Source organism: Chiloscyllium plagiosum, chromosome 36, assembly GCF_004010195.1.
Source record: "Chiloscyllium plagiosum isolate BGI_BamShark_2017 chromosome 36, ASM401019v2, whole genome shotgun sequence".
NCBI lineage: Eukaryota > Metazoa > Chordata > Chondrichthyes > Orectolobiformes > Hemiscylliidae > Chiloscyllium > Chiloscyllium plagiosum.
The window spans coordinates 27612929-27631074 of NC_057745.1; the positions used below are offsets into that span (position 1 = coordinate 27612929).

General features: G+C 42.4%; 1 pseudogene; it reads right to left on the reverse strand.

The window, feature by feature from the left end:
• Nucleotides 1-15058: 15058 nt before the first annotated feature.
• LOC122541142 lies at nt 15059-15177 on the reverse strand (annotated as a pseudogene).
• Nucleotides 15178-18146: the final 2969 nt, after the last annotated feature.

The window sequence follows — 18146 nt, forward strand, 5'->3', positions numbered from 1 at the left end:
CCAAAGATGTGCAGGTTAGGTGAATTGGCCATGCTAAAATGCCCGTAGTGTTAGGTGAAGGGGTAAATGAAATGGGTCTGGGTGGGTTACGCTTCGGCGGGTCGGTGTGGCCTTGTTGGGCCGAAGGGCCTGTTTCCACACTGTAAGTAATCTAATCTAATCTAATCTAATCTAATCTAATCTTAACTGAATCATGCTGGAACCAGCATTCTGACTGGCCTTATAACTAGGGTGATAGACAGAGTTTCAAACTAAATAATGGTGGGGTGAGGGTTCAGTTTGGGAAGATACAATGAACTGGAACATAGAAACAGGAGTAGCGCATTCAACCCTTCAAAGCTGTTCCATCAGTCAAAGAGATAATGGCTGATCTGTGACCTAACTCCATATGGATATCCATATCCCACAATACCTTTGCTTATCAAAATCTGTCTCAGATTTAAAATTAACAACTGAACCAGCATCCAGAGCTGTTTGTGGAAACATAACTAATTCTTAATATTGACTCACATACTTTAGCTGTACTATGGTGTTTGTTAATAATATTATAAGTAATCAACTGTAAATCAACATTAGGCTTCCTTTTCATTCCAGAACTGCATTGAATTGAAATTGCAACAGCCGTCAATGTTGGATTTGAAGCCATGTCCCCAAAACATTATCCTGGCATTCTGCATTACAAATCCCGTCATAGTAACACTATGCCACCATCTCCCCAATCTGCCTGAATAACAGTGTTAACATTCGTCTGAGGCACTTTGTGATGCTTTGTAATGTTAAATATATTATACAAATGAAAAGTTGGTGTTGTTGCTGAAAAATTGCTCCCATTTCTCCACCAGAATCGCATGCACATTTGCTTTCTGGTGCCCATATCTCTAGCATATTTAATAGGATTTTCAAATAGAAATCAGAAAGCTCTCAAGGAAGTTCCCAAACTGAAGTCAGGATAGAGGAAAGGAAGGGTGGAACAATATTTTCCCTCTCTTATTAAGATTTGCAACAATACTTTTCAAAGGATGGGAATACAGTACAGTCTGATCCCACCCAATTTCTAGCAAATTAACTCCCAGGCACCTGTCCTCCGCCTCACTAAGCAGCTGGAATTGAGTCCAATTAAAATTTAGGAATAGAACTCAATGACTCAACTTCTAATTAAGCAGCATTTGCAAGTATGACAGGGATTTATTGATATGCAGATTTATAATATTCAAGTGAAACCTTTTAATACGATCTTCATCTTCTTTCATTAAGCCAGCTTCACACAGTCTGCCCCATTTCCTTGCCATTAATGGCCAAATCATTGGCTGACTTTGTAGTAAGTTGAACCACATAAATGCTTCCCAGAATAGAAAAGCTTTCCACGAAATGTTTAGCTTCAGTTTTTTGCCTTAGTGTCAATAGTTTGGCCCTATAACCTTAGATGTAATGGCCACATTTACTTCTGCTTTAAGTTAGAAGTTATCAAATTACAAATTTCTAAAAAGACAGCTTTCATTAAGATGTGAGCAAAGGGACTCATGCTTCAGATGCTGCCTTGAATTGTTCTTACCTTACTTGGAATTTATGAAGTTAACTGGGAGGGAAAGGGCATTGAAAGTGTAACTGAAGCTCTCTTTAAAAGGAATCTTTTGATGTATAATTATTTAACTCCCACACAAGATAACACGAGAGAGGCCAGGCAGGATTTTCCAAACAAAACTGGTTGCTTTAAAAAAAAGGTACTGAAAATTGTATTGTTTGCACACTCCTGTTGCAATTTCATTTTCTGCTGGGGTTTAACATTGATCAATCGCATCAGGCGTACAGCAAAGAAATAGGACGTGCATTCAAAGTGGTCTGTCAGGGAGTTTGCTTCACATAAGCTTCCTCCCATTTCTTTATGCCTAACCGTAACAGCATAATCTTCAATTCAGCTGTCCTTTGTGCATTTATGCAGATTCCTCTTACATGTAGTAATGCTATTCATCCCAACTCTGTCATAAAGTAGCAAGTTCCACATTCGAACCATTTTCTGAGTAAATAGGGTGTGGTTCATTGGCACCTTGCACACTCCTTGCCAAATGTGTTGTTTGGCAATTTACATTTTATCACAAGTTTTCCTTAAAGCAGGATTGGAATTTTATGAAAGGAGATACAATTTCTTTCAAGCAAAATTTAAGAGACTGCCATACAATCAATAAAATAAATCTATTTGTCTCTGTTTCTGTGACAAATGACAAGATTGCTGTTGATCTATTTAGGGACAACTTTCAATAGTGACGGCTAAAAAGTATATAAAACTTCAGTTCACTCTTTGCTTTTTCATTTTTGTCTTACCAAATGTGGACTTTAGGCACCTTAATTTTTCACTGGCCGCAGGAGTTCCCCCTTCATTTGTCAATAGTTCCACCCCCAAGTGCTACCAAAACAACACTTGTCCCATTATTCATCATTTCTATCTTTTTTGTATCTTTCACTTTTTCCGGTCATGTTAGCTACCCTCCAGATAGTGGAAGTGACATTAGGATGCCAAAGATTGACATCTAGAACAGTGTTAGAAGTTCTGGCTTGTTGGTGAAGGAGAACTTCACAGATTCAGAGAATGGTTACAACATAGAGGAGACTATTGGCCCATTGTCTGTGAAGGTTCTTGGAAGAAGCAATTCACTAATACCATTCCCCGACTTCGTTCCCGTTTCTTGAACATTCTTCCATTTTTGGATAATTACCCCATTTCCTTTTGAATAGGTCGATTGGACCCGCCCCCAGCATTTTAAACATACTTAAAGTTCGCAAATGACACTAAAATGAGTGGTATTGCAAAGTCTGCAAAGGGATATATGAGTGTGCAAGGGTCTGGCAGATGGAGTACAACAATGGTAAATGTGAGGTCATCATTTTGGTTGGAATATTATTTAAAGTGAAAAGTTGTAGCATGCCACTGCGCAGAGGGGTCTGGGTGTTCTTGTGCACAAAATGTTGGTTTGCAGATGCAGCAGGTAATTAAGAAGGCAAATGGAATATTGTCCTTCATTAGTACAGGGATGAAATTTAAATATAAGGAGATTGTGCTACAGCTGTATGGAGTGCTTGCAAGGCCATACCTGGAGTATGGTGTGTACAGTTTTGTTCTTCTTACTTGAGAAAGGACGTTCTGGCAGTGGAGGGGGTGCAGATGAAGTTCAGTGGGTTGATTCCAGAATTGAGAAGGTTGCCTTATGAGGAGAGATTAAGTAGACTGCGACTGTCCTCGCTGGAATGGAGAAGAATGAGGGGGGAATCTTATAGAAACATTAAAATTGTGAAGGGAATAGAAAAGATTGAAGCAGGGAGGTTGTTTTCACTGGTGGGTGAAACTAGAGCTAGAGGGCATAGCCTCAAAATAAGAAGGAGCAGATTTATACCAGAGTCGAGGAGGAACATCTTCACACAAACGGTTGTGAATCTCTAGAATTCCCTGCCCAGTGAAGCAGTTGATGCTACCTCGTTGAACGTTCTTAAAAGACAAAGATAGATAAATTTTTGAACAGTAAAGGTATTAAGAATGAGAAGGTGGGTAAGTGGAGCTGAGTCCATGAAAAGATCAGCCATGATCTTACTGAATGGCGGGTAGAAGGCTGGATGAACACAGAGCGTCAGGAGGTGCAGAAGTACAAGCTTTGGGTGTAATCCTTCTTCAGGACAAGGGGTGGGTATGGGAGGAGCTGCAGATATAGGGAGAGGCAGGGACAGGGTGGTGAAGTGGGGATAGGTGAAGACAAGTAGCGGGTATAACCTGGTTAGTGAATGGGAGGAATGGGTGGCAGGTAGCAGTGTAAGGGAGGGAGGTTATTCAAAATTGGAGAACCTAATGTTGAATCCTCAAGGCTGTAGGGTGCCCAGGTAGAAGATAAGGCTTCTGCCTTATTGAATGGCGGAGAGGGTTTGATGGGCCAGATGGCCGACTCCTGCTCCTATTTCTTATGATCTTATATTCTTATTGTCAGGCAGCACACTCCAGATCCTAACCACACATTGTATGAAAAAGGTTTTTTTTGGCCAATAACCTAAACCTACACCTGCTTGCTTTTGATCCCTCCACTTAATCTTTCCTCTATCTTCCTCTGCCTGGCCCTTCATGATTCTAAATACCTTCAATAAATCTTCTCTCAGCTTTTCCTTTTCTAAGAAAAGCAGTTCCAACTTGTCGAAATTATCCACACCCAATGAAGTAATCAAGTTATTTTTGGTCACAATGTTTCCATTGATCCATTTCCTATAGATATTGGCCTCAGTTCATATAGGTAAAAACAATGACTGCAGATGCTGGAAACCAGAGTTTAGATTAGAGTGGTGCTGGAAAAGCACAGCAGTTCAGGCAGCATCCGAGGAGGAGTAAAATTGACGTTTCGGGCAAAAGCCCTTCATCAGGAATACAGGCAGAGTGCCTAAAGGGTGGAGAGATAAATGAGAGGAGGGTGGGGGGTGGGGAGAGGTGAGTGGGGGAGGGGATGAAGGTGATAAGTCAGGGAGGAGGGTGGAAAGGAAGATAGGCAGGTAAGACGAGTCATGGGGACAGCGCTGAGCTGGAAGTTTGGAGCTGGGGTGAGGTGGGGGAAGGGGAAATGAGGAAACTGGTGAAGTCCACACTGATGCCCTGGGATTGAAGTGTTCCGAGGCAGAAGATGAGGTCCTTCCTCCTGGCGTCGGGTGGTGAGGGAGCAGCAGTGAAGGCCCAGTTCATATAGGTTTTGTCCCCAATTTCAACGAATTATCATTGGTAATTGCCTTGTATGTTGTTTTCGGAATTAGGTAAGGCATATTTGATGGAAGCTGTGCAAAGATACCTCACCCTTGTAGTTCCATAGGGGAAAAGACCCTGACAGATGATGAAGCAACCAACAGGAGGAACAGTGATAGTCTGAAGAGAGATCAAAGGAAATACATTTCATGCTGAAAAAGGGGATTTGTCCATTCTCTTGCAGGAGATCTTCTCTTGGTTTCTGATCTGCTCTTTACATAAACAGACTTCTCATCTGCCTCCCCTTCTTCAGTAACCATGAATGAAAACAGAAAAACAAAATTCTTGGATCAATTCACTCTGGAATTATGACTGGGTTCTGCGCACAATTCTTTTTGTTGGTCTCGATTCAGCAGCAGAATCAAACTAAAGATGGAATAAGTAACATCTCAATTTACCATCTTTACATGGTCAGGTAGAAATATTATGTCATTCAAGTTTAAGCGAATTTCTTACAAAGCATAATCCAGGAACTCCTAAGAGATCCCATTCAAAATCTTGATGAAGGTTTGCAAGAACAGTGGGATCAAATTTACTCAGGCAAGAATTCTGGCCTTTATGTTAGTTCCTGTATCCTCCAGAATGTGTGAAGTCAATGAGGTTTTATTTTCATGGGGCATGTGGAACATCATGTGCATTAGAGACACCACGAAGGAAGTAACCTTCTCTCCACCTGCCAGCTTTGGGGGTTTTGTGATTCCAATTGCCCTCATAACGGCAGTCAGAAATTTGTAGCAATTTTCTGATAGTTTATCCGGTTTGTTGAGAAGCAGCAATTTAGATATGATAGGAGTTAATTAGTAATAGGAAAGTATATAACTGACAATTAGGGATGGTTCACTTTTCTTAATTGGAGATGCATTTTGAGGGGGGGGGGGGAAACTTCAAAACTTGGGGCATATTTTTCAAGTGAGTGGAGAAAGATTTAAAAGGGATCGGAGGGGCAACTTTTTTACACAGAGGGTAATTTATATGTGGAATGAACTTTCAGAGGAAGTGATAGATGCAGTTACAACATCTAAGAGAGATTTGGACAGGCACATGAATTGAAAGTGTTCAGAGGGATATAGGCTAAATGCAGGAAAATGGGGCTAGTTTAGTTTGGGAAACTTGATTGGCATGGATGAGTTGGATCAAAGGTTTCCATTCTGTATGGTTATGACTGGAACCAGAGGACAAACAGACTGTCGGCATGGGAATTTGTCAGTCTCGTTAAATTTGTGGGAGCAGCATCCTGCTATCTAGGCAAGGTGTTAGGGAACTCTTTCCTGGGTCTTCCTCTTCTTCTAGAGAATCTTCTATCTGGAGAAAACAGCAAGCTGAGGACTACCTGAAGACTATCACCCGATGAAGGCCTTCCTCAGCCCCTGATAACTTGTCGATACACTTTATTTCTCAGGGCAGGTATCTAACACTGTGTCAATCAATTGTCTGAGATCTTTTGACCAATGACCATGGGACAGTTACACATGTGGCCACATGACCATGGTTCCTTTGTTCACCTCCATTCGAAAGTTAGTTTTTGTTCCTTCGAAGTACAAAATCATCTTATTTTTGAAAACATGGCAGTCAATAGCGTAGCTATGTTTTTTTATGTCGTAGAATGTTAGTTACTACTATCCACAGTTAAGAGCTGTCATGGTACACAGAAAATATGGAATACAGAATACTAAGTGAACACAGGCTTAAAGGGACCCCAATTTCCAGCACCTCCCACTAAATTATACAGGAGTGGAATATAAGGAGGTTGTGCATTATCTTGGAGATTATCCCAGAACTGTGTTGCTTCCTACAATAGGGAATGTAGCCACTATCATAGCTGTTGGTGTTATCTCACAGATTGTATGTAATATACCTTTAAGAGGCACACTTATGATATCATCACTGTATCATAACATGACAACAGTATTAAGGTCTCAGTCTCCATCTTGCTAAATCCTCGTGTGAAAGCTGCTGTGAAATGGAAGTGTTCCATTCTTTTAGATTGTCCTTTCTACTTATTGTTATTTAAAGAATGATACTGTAATTGCTGAGATTAACAGTAAAATACAGCTCAGAACTTGAGTTTTGTAACATTCATCTAGCACTCCTGAAAGCTATTCTGGATTGAGTTTTTTTTAACATACTTCAATCATTCAGGTATGTACTAATGTTTACTTAGTAGCTCCTTGGCAAGATTTTGATCAAATTCAGATTCCACTGAAGCACAGGAACTTGAAGGAAAACTTGAAAAAAAATACAGTATTTCATTTAAGCAAGAATGTAAAATGAGAAAGAACAGACTAGAGAGAAATGAAAAATGAGTCAAAGCTAAAACAAGTTGAGACAAAAGCAAACTGCTAGAGAGAAGGAAAGACTTAGAGAAGAAAGTGTTGTATGCGATGTGAAGAGAGCGAGGAGTGACAGGTAGAAATGCCAATCCCTTCAAATCTCAATTATTTACCACCAAGTTTCAATAAAAAAAACAAAATGACATCAGCGTCATGTTTATAAAGTAGGGAAAACATGTTCAAAAGAGTATGAAAGTGCACCAGAAATAGATACAGCAGTAAGCCTGGCTTCCTAAACATTTTCCCACCGTGACCATGTTTCAAGATTCGAGATTTGTTGTGAATCCTCCGTGAGATCTGAGAGAATGGGGACTAAAGGTAGTAGGAATCCCTAAATGAAGCACATCACAAGCTAAATGGAACACTGATATTGGAAAACAGAAAAGCTACCAGGCGCTGTGAGGCAGCAGTGCTAACCACTGGGCCACCGTGGGCGGCACGGTGGCCCAGTGGTTAGCACTGCTGCCTCACAGCGCCTGTAGACCCGGGTTCAATTCCCGACTCAGGCGACTGACTGTGTGGAGTTTGCACATTCTCCCCGTGTCTGCGTGGGTTTCCTCCGGGTGCTCCGGTTTCCTCCCACAGTCCCAAGATGTGCGGGTCAGGTGAATTGGCCATGCTAAATTGCCCGTAGTGTTAGGTTAAAGGGGTAAAGGTAGGGGTATGGGTGGGTTGCGCTTCGGCGGGTCGGTGTGGACTTGTTGGGCCGAAGGGCCTGTTTCCACACTGTAAGTAATCTAATCTAATCTAAAGTAATCTAATCTAAAAAAACACCCTTCCATCCAACTTATCCATGCCAACCAGCTATCCTAAATTAATACAGTCCCATTTGCCAGCATTTGGCCCATAACCTTCTAAACCCTATTCATGTACCATCCAGATGCCTTTCAAATGTTGTAATTGTACCAGCTGCCACCACTTCCTCTGGCAGCTCATTCCATACACACACTAACCTCCACGTGAAAAAGTTGCCCCTTAGGTCCCTTTTAAATCTTTCCCCTCACCTTTAACCTATGCCCTCTACTTTTGGACTCCCCTAATCTGAGGAAAAGAACTTGACTCTTCATTTTATCCATGCCCCTCATAATTTTGTAAACTTCTGTAGGATCACCCTTCAGCCTCTCACCCTCTAGGAAAAATAGCCTCAGCCTATTCAACACCCTCTCCCCCGCATAGCTCCAACCATGGCAAGTAGCATGATCTCAACATCAAATAGAGTAAGATGAGGTCAGTGTGTCAGTGTGGGGAAGAGTGGAACAGGGGAGAGGAAGTGGGTGGAGAAGTGTGAGTGCGGGATGGAGGGCAGTGAGATGGAGGGAGGTAACTTTGACAGCAGATGCCTGAACAAGCAGGAGCACAGTTATAGTAACTTGATCAGTGCTCCAAAGCTGCCAATTGATGCCTAGGAGCACAGGATGCCAACAGTTTAGCTTGGGACCCACCTTGGGGTCATGACCCCTACTTTGGGGAGCTCTGCCATACACCCTCGTTAGCCTGCACCAACATTCAATAAGATTATGGCTTAACTTCAACATCATCTCGCTCTTCCTGCCCTATTCCCATTTTTCTTAATTCCCTCAGCACTCAAAAAAAATCTATCAATCTTAGTCATGAATCGAGTCAACTGAGCTTTCATGGCTCTCAGTGGAGGTGAATCCCAAAGACATAGCACCTCGATCAAAGAAGTTGCTCCTCATTTCAAAAGGCATCCTCTTTTCCTCAGACATTTAAAGGAAACAACCTCTCAGTCACCCTCTCATATCCTCTATGCATTTTACATATTTTAATGAGACCACCTCTAATTGTTTTAAATTCCAGAGAATTTAGAACAAATTCAATCCCTCCCGAAATCACAGCTTTCCTCTCAAGGTTAAACATTTCCTTATTTATATAAGAAGTCCAACATTGTACATACTGCCCAGATCAGCTGCACAAAAGCCTAAAATAATTGTAGCAAGACTTTCTCATTCTTATGCAACAAAAACTACTAACAAGCCATTCGATGTCCAACTGCTTGTGACTGTCTGTCTGATTCATTTAGAGGTATCTCCAAATCTCCCTGGATAGCAACCTGTCATACATAGCACCTTAGAAAAGTTCCTGTTTACATGTTTTCTCTATAAAAGTGAATAATTCCTCACTTCCACACTTCCATCTGCCACCTTCTTTCCCAATCACTGAAATTGGTCTCTATCATATTGTAGCTTTACTTTAGCACCTAGATTCCTGTCATCAGACTAGCATGAAGACAACAGAAACAGGAATAGGATATTCAGCTCCTCGAGACTGCTCATGGCTAATCAGACATTCCTCATATCCACTTTCCTGTGATCTCTTCATAATTCTTGATTTTTGGTCAAGAATCTATCGCAGCCATAAATATACACAAGGACTCAGCCCCCATGTTCTGTGGCAAATATTTCCAGATACGCACACAACCCTCAGAGAAGAAATTCCTTCTTATCTGAGTCTTAAATTATTGCCCCTTTATTCTGATGCCCTCTGGTCCTAGACTCTCCCATCAGCTACCAAAGGCTATCAAATATGGCATTCTTCTAGTAATTCAATATGTAGCATGATCAACAGCATGTTGAGACTGTAATGTATAGATCTATCTGCACAAAAGTTTTGAATGCATCACTTCACTTGTTACAGTGCAGATGTTGTATTTCAGATATCACAATTTGCAGGACAGAAGTATGATGAAAAGGAAAATAATTTCCTCCATTGTTTTAGATTAGATTACTGACAGTGTGGAAACAGGCCCTTCAGCCAATCAAGTCCACATCGACCCTCCGAAGAGCAACCCACCCAGACCCATTCCCCTACATTTACCCGTTCACCTAACACTACAGGCAATTTAGCATGGCCAATTCACCTGACCTGCACATCTTTGGACTGTGGGAGGAAACCGGAGCACCCGGAGGAAACCCACACAGACACAGGGAGAATGTGCAAACTCCACACAGACAGTTGACCAAGGAAGGAATTGAACCCGGGGTCTCTGGCACTGTGAGGCAGCAGTGCTAACCACTGTGCCGCCCCAAAGAAATCTAGTTTTTTGGTGGAACATACCTTTGGCTAATATCACCCTTCTGCACCCCGCCCCCATCCTCAGAAACCCCACCTGAGTCTTACCACTATATACCCACCATCCCCCTCCCCCCAGACCTCAAACCCTGTGGCTGAACTGTCCAGCCTCAGTAAAGGGACCACGTTCGTACCCCTCCACCCCCATCTCAACAAATTCTATACGTGCCATGACATGGAGCTCTTCTTCTGCCATCTCAGTGCTTTCTTCTTTGATAAAGACACCCAACCACCCTCTGAGGACCCCTTTTTCCACCTCCAACCTTCTTCTTCCACTTGGACACCTCCTCCCAGCCTCTTTATTGCCTTAATTTCTCCTCTCCACACACCCCCAACTCTAACTTCAACCCCTCCAAATGTGCAGCACTCCACTCTCTCCACACCAATCTCTGTTTCATCATCAAACCCACTGACAAAGGTGGGGCGGGGGGTGGTAGTCTGGAGGATGGACCTCTGTGTCAGAGGCCGAACACCAGCTCTCCGACACCACATCCTACCTTCCCCTTGACCACAACCCACCCATGGCCCATCAGGCCAAATTCACTCACACTGTCTGTGACCTCATTGCCTCCAGTGATCTACCCTCCACTGCCTCCAACTTCAGTCCCCAAGCCCTGCACTGCCCAGTTCTCCCTGCTCCCCAAGATCCACAAGCCCAACTACCCCAGCTGACGTATTGTCTCTGCATGTTCCTGGCCTCAGTTACTCCCATCTCGACTCCATTCTCTCCTCCTTGGTCCAGGCACTTCCCAATTCCATCCAGGACACAAACCACTCCCTCCGCCTTTTTAGAAACTTCTAGTTCGATGGACCCCCAGCATTTCATCATCATTATGGACGTGCAGTCCCTATACACATCCATACCCCATAATGACGGCCTGCAGGCCCTCAGTTTCTTCCTCTCCTATAGGGCCATCCAGTCTCTCTCCACTAATATCCTCCTGCACTTCGCCGAACTAGTCCTCATTCTCAATAACTTTTTCCTTCAACTCTTCCCATTTCCTCCAAATGCAGAGAGTGTCCCTGGGTCCTAGCTACGCCTGCCTCTTCGTCAGCCACGTCAAACAGTTCCTCTTCAGTCTTCACACAAGTATTGTTCCCCAACTCTTCCACCATTACATCAATCACGGCTTCGGCGCTGCATCTCGCAGCCAGGCTGAACTGCAGCAATTCATTGATTTCATCAACAAATTCCAATCAGCCCTCAAATTCACTTGGTCTACCTCAGAAACCTCCCTCCCCTTTCTTAGCATCTCCGTTTTCATCTCCAGCAACAGTTTACAGACTGATGTTACTATAAACCCACAGACTCCCATAACAACCTGGACTATACCTCCTCCCACCACATATTCTGTAAAATCTCCAGATATTTTCCCAATTCCTCTGTTTCAGTCACATCTGCTCTGACGATAAGATTTTCCACTCCCAAGCTTCCCAGATGTCCACCTACTCTATTTTTCCCCCTCTTATCCACCTCCCCATCTTCATTCCCTGCTCCATTGCTCCCTCCAAACATAAAGACAGGGTGCCCCTCATCCTCACCTTTCCACTTCTGGTCTCCACAGCCAATGCATCATCCTCAAACACTTCTCCCAACACCAACTAGACCCCACCACCCAGAACATCTTCCCTTCCCCATCACACTTTGGTTCATGTCACTCTCCCCACCAACTCTCTCAGTACCTTCCCATATCCATAAAAGATGCAAAACCTGCTGGCACACCACCCCCGTCACCTCCATCCAGGGCCCCAAAACTGTCCTTCAATCTCTCCTGCAACCTAGTTTACTGCATCAGATGCTCCCAATGTGATCACATCAGTGAGAAGAAACAAACTTAGGGAATGTTTCACCAAGCATCCCAGCCAGGCCCAGCCTGATTTCCCAGTCATCGCCCATTTCAATTCCCCCTCCAACTCCCTCTCAGACATGTCCATCCTCGGCCTCCTCCATTGCTACAATGAATCAGACTGCAAATTGGAAGAACATCACCTTATCTTCTGCCTGGCCAGCCTACAGCCTACAGGACTCAACATAGAATTCTCCAATTTCAATAACCTTCCCACCCATTCCCTGACTCTTCCCAACCCCGCCTCCTCTCTTCCATTCCACCCACCGACCCCTTCCTTCCAGTTACCAACTGGATTAATTCCTCCCATCGACCAACCAGGTCGTACCCACCACCTGTGTTCACCTCTCATTACCTCACCATTCTGCCCCTCTCCCTACCCAAAACCCTCCCTATCTGCAGCTCCTCCTACCTCCACTCCTGAAGAAGGGTTATATCCAAAATGTCAACTTCTCAAACTCATGACGCTGCCTGACATGTTGTGTTCTTCCAGCCTGCTTGTCTACAAAAATACACAAGGCATTCAGAGATTCCCCATGACATAATTCACAGTACATTGCTATTTACTCTGTTTTAGCAGGACAACACGTCATGCCACAAAACATACAACTGCTACAAGAATCATTTTCTGATGAGTTGGATCAGTGTTCCAGTTCCTTTAAGATCCACAAAATCTAGTAAACTCAGCATTTAGCCAAGTAGTATTTAATTGCCACTTTATAAGGGATTGGAATATGCCTGAATTTTTGTTTATTCAGAGTGCATCCAGCAAAGAGTGTTTCAAATGACAAAGAAAAACAATGACACGCATTCTCAGCATAGAAAACCTCTGCCTCTGGCTCACGCCATCTCTTACCTGGAAATGCTTTCATTGGGTGCCTGAAATCAGAAAAACAAAGAACGTACAATAGCAAATTAAGGAGTGGCAGGATAATCTGTTCAATCAGAGCTTTGAAAGAGAGTGCAGCAGCAAATGTATCCATTTGTCAAGTTGCTGTTTTATTTTAGACTGTAGTGTCTGCCTTTTTATATATATATAGCTTAAATAGTTTGATCTTGCTCATACATCAGCTACTGATACAAAATGTAAACAGATATAGAGAATGCTGGAATCGACTCACTCTGGTCTTATAACCTGATTCTGCACACACTTTTTTTTTGCTGCTCTCAATTCTGTTAGAACCAAAATAACAATGGAATAAATAACCTGAAAGATTCAAACCAATCAGCAAAACCATACAGAGCTCCCTTTAAAAACAAAACAAAAATCAGAAATTGCTGGAAGAACTCCACAGGCCTGGCAGCATCTTTGGAGAGACACTGCACCTGAAACTGTAACTCTTTGTTCTCCAAAAATGCTGCCAGACCTGTGGAGTTCTTCCAGCAGTTTCTGGTTTTGTTTGATTTACACCATCTGCAGTCCTTTGTTCTTTTGCTTGGATCTTTCTTTACACTGTCTAGTATGAATGTTATGGCATTACTATACCAAATCCGAAACACTGCAAGGTCAGCACGTTTCCCTCCCCAGAGGTGATAGAATCCCTACAGTGTGGAAACAGGCCCTTTGGCCCAACAAGTCCACACCAACACTCCAAACAGTAAACCACCCAGACCCATTCCCCTAGCCTACATTTTACCCTTGACTAATACACCTAACCTACACATGCCTGAACACTATTAGCAATTTAGCATAGCCAATTTACCCAACCTGCACATCTTTGGATTGTGGGAGGAAACCAGAGCACCGGGAGGAAACAACACACAGATACGGGGAGAATGTGCATACTCCACACAGACAGTCACCCGAGGCTGGAATCGAACCCGGGTCCCTGGTGCTGTGAGGCAGCAGTGCTAACCACTGAGCCACCATGCCACCCTGGGGCAGCTGTCAAAAAAGTGCAAATAATCAGTGGGATGACACTGCCAAGATGCTTACCCCTTTACCACTTCTGCAGCAATGAATGTCTGAGTGGGAAGGTGACCTTCCTGAACCACCATCAATGAAGACTTTTAAATGGTCAATTACTGACCATTTATTGGCCTCAACCCACCCTTCCCAGCAAGAGAGAAATGTGGTTACCTTACCTACAGGAAAATCAGAGAGGCCTGTCTGCCCACTTGGTGATAATGCCTCCATTTGCCCCAACCCAGAGGCAATCGGGAGCATGAATGAGAGCAGGTGAGTGGTAACTGAAGGCAGCAACCCACCCTTGCCTCCAGCCCCCATAAACTCCACCTGAAATGAGCAACATCTCCCCCAACAAAACATCCACCTTCTTTCTTGTATACTTTATAACTGCTCAGCACTTCAGTTCCCTGAGGCTTCCTGCCTCTGATTGGCTGGCAGCCACTGACTGGGCTGGACTTCAGATCAACGCACGTGAAAGGCCGAGAAGCCCACCTGTCAGCTGTCTTGCTGATTGGGGTTTGGGTAAAGGTGTTAGTCACTCCTGAAGATACCCACATCCACACTTAGCAGAAATCTTGGCCTGGACGTGAATGAATCTGGAATGCAGTAGCTCGGGGATATTTTGGTAAAACAGCACATAAATCTTGCATATACTCGGTCCAGACTGAATATTCAACATTGTTAAAACATAAAAAAAGACTGAATGCACAACTAAATGAAATGACATTCAAATAAAGTTTTTGCAATTAATGTGACATTTTAAGCAAAGAATTCAAACAAAGGTTTATTCCAGAAGTGATTTAGAATGGTACATACCTTTTTTTTTGCTGGGAACCTGGAATATTTATGTTTTTCTGAATACTCAGCTCTTTTCAAAAATATTTTTTTGTTTGTTCACAAGGGTATATAGAGTTTATAGCGAGGTCAGCATTTATTGCCCAACCTGAAGGTGCTTGAGTGCCAAGAGAACATACCCTCCGTGGAATCAACAAGCTACTCACAAAAAGTGGTTCTTTTAAGATTTATACATTTGCAGCCCTCTAGCAAATTTAAAGGAATCATGCAGAACAACAAATTGGTTGCCCACAGCGAAGTGGTATTAGAGGGAACATTGTCTTTTTTTAAAACATCGTTAGATGCCACTAAGCAAACGTCAGTGCCTCAACCATTTATGTGGTTTAAGACGAAAAGATCCTTCCCATCCTTATCAACAGGAGTGCTAATCTTCTCTCACAAAACTTCCTTACCTGAGAAGGTTGTACTGTACCTTGCATGGCTGCATGGTAATAGCGGTCCCACAATAACAGAGAATTCCAGGATATTGTCCAGTGATGATGAAGATCAGGTAATATACATAAAACCAAACATGGTATCTGATTCAGAGAGAATCCTTGAGCCCTTATTGGTCAAAATCGCTGTTTTTGAAGGTCCTGGGTTCCTGTGAAAGGTGATAGGATACAGATTGTTACCTCTGTCTTTCTCTGTCTCTCTAGATGTTGCCAGACCAGCTGAATGTTTCCAGCATTTTCCCTTTTTATTTTGCATTTCCAGCCTCTGGAGTATTTTCCTCCAGTATTGAGTCCCCGTATTCCGTGCTCTAGAGAGGATAACTAACTGCCACAGTGGAGAGGAGGAAGTATAAATCCAAAAACACCAGAGTTAAACAAGCAAACATGCTGGATTATCACAAGGTTCATGAATGTTACCTTATTGGCAAGTGATGATTATCCCTTAGACTCCGAGCTAGGGACTTGTGGGTGACAGTGATGCTCTGAGAAGTCACCATCATAACCTAAGAATTAGGAGTAAGACCAGACCATCACATTTTTCTGGCCTGCACTTTTACATAGAGAGTAGTTTGTATGTGGAATGACTTCCAGAGGGAGTTGTGGATGCAGATGCAGTTACAACATTTAAAAGACATTTGGAATAAATACATGAATAAGAAAGGTTTGGAGGGATGTGGGCCATGTGCAAGCAGGTGGGAGTAGTTTAGTTTAGGATTATGTTCAATGTGGACTAACTGGACTGAAGGGTGTATGACTCTATGACTGATCTCTACTGTCCTCTCTACCCCTATATCATCTGACTCCTTTGTCAGTCAGAAATCTAACTCAGCTTTAAAAATATTCAAGGACCAGTGCTTTGTAGGGAAAACAATTCCACAGTCTAATGACCCCCAGACAGAAAACACATATCCTCATCTCCTTCTTAACTGGGAGACTAATCCAGTTGACATCACTTACTTGAGGAACCACTGTAACAGTAATTCTGGGACTACTGTCATTGCCCTGTGATAACGACAACCAACTTCCTTTACGGCACTTCAGAATGTAGCCACTGAAAAGCTTCCCCACTAACCCATGTTATTCTCCTGTTTTTACAGAGTTACTTGACACCCTTTAATGCTCAGGCCTGATTGGTCCTTTGTCAGGGCTCGCTGGGCTCCATTGCCACCTATTTGCTCACTCCTTCACCACCTCACTACTCCAACCTCCATTCCACCCGTGAATCCCTGTCATCCAGGTAAATACCAGTGTCTTAGAAACATCAGTTCTGAAAAAGGATTATTGAACTCGTAACTTTAAACTTGTTTCTCTCTCCACAGATGCTCCAGACCTGCTGAGTTTCTCCAGCACTTTCTGTTTTTGTTTTGGAATTCCAGCATTCGCAATTTTTTGTTTTGTTTTATTTTAGTATTTCTTTTTAAAATTTCTTTTTGCCACATAGTGTTTTCTGTATATTTCAAATTGATAGCCTACTATCACCCTATGTTAGTTTTGAAGCATACATATGCATTTGTGTCTAAGAAAATATTGAGGGTATCAGATACTTAGACAAACACTAGCAAACACCTATCATAGATCATTAAAAATAATCTGACTACATCACAGGATTAAAGAATGGGAGTAAATGACAAAAACACAAGACATATTGAAAGAGTACTTGCATAAAACTTGCACATAAAACATGATCATGTTTGCTGCATTTTCCTATTTCTTTTCGATATAATTCATGAGATGAAAACAGCTGTTTGTTTTGTGTGCAGTAGTATCCACGTGGTAGGTAGAAGGCACATAGAAAGCTGTTTTACTTTCAAAAGTTTAATTCAAATGGAAGGAGATTCCAAATCATATTGATAGTGTTTACATTTGCCATTGTTCATTGGTTTTAGCGAATCTGAAAACATATCAATCTTGCAAATTATCTGAGATTTTGAGAAGGTTTGTAGCTCAAATTGAGGTTCTGAATGCAGGTTGCTCGCTAAGCTGGAAGGTTCATTTTCAGACATTTCGTCACCATACTAGGTAATATCTTCAGTGAGTCTCCAGATGAAGCACTGGTGGTATAGCCTGCTTTCTATTTATGTGCTTGGGTTTCTTTGGGTGAACCCAAGGAAATAGAAAGCGGACGAAACATCTGAAAACGACCTTCCCACTCACTGAGTTACTCTGTGTCCAGTACCTGTGAGATACTAAGGTAAAGATATTCCATATTATTTATGCAATTCCTTCCTTTACTGTTTTGGCAGATACATTAACCGGTCTCTGGTAAAATAATGCAGGAAGGAATTTCATTCGAGGCCATGGAGACCTTTACTTCTAGTACCTCACTGCATGATTTCCAAGACTATTATTTGTAAACATAATTGTGGATTTACTAAAGCTCTTTAAAAGTGGAAAAGGCAAAGATTTGGTGCTGATGCCTCTATGATTTATTAAATTGCCATATCATAGTTTACAAGTTAATAGTGCAGAGTGAACAGAAGTTCTGTGAATTTCCTTTTTAATTGAAGAAAGCTTGCAGAAGTCTAGTGAGGCTTTTAAACCACTGCAAATGAACATATTCTGCTTTCCATGTATGTCAAAGCTGTCATGTGGTAATGCCGACTATGCATTTCCTGTCAACATTTTCCGTTATAAATTCTTATGTCCTTATTTGTAATGGAAAGTGCCTATGTAAACGTGTCACGCAATAATTACATTCCCCCTTCCACACTAATGAAGGCATGGCGGGGGTGGGGGTGAAGAGTATAATTACAAGATGTAGAGATGCAAATTACATTACGAACAAGAGAATATGAATTTACAATTGATCTATAAAATGTTGTGTGTTATAAATGGAATTGAGTTGAGCTTGCAAACGCAGCCAATGACCAATGTTTTCTAAACCTACTTTATTTGAAGGCTACGTGTGATCTTAATTCC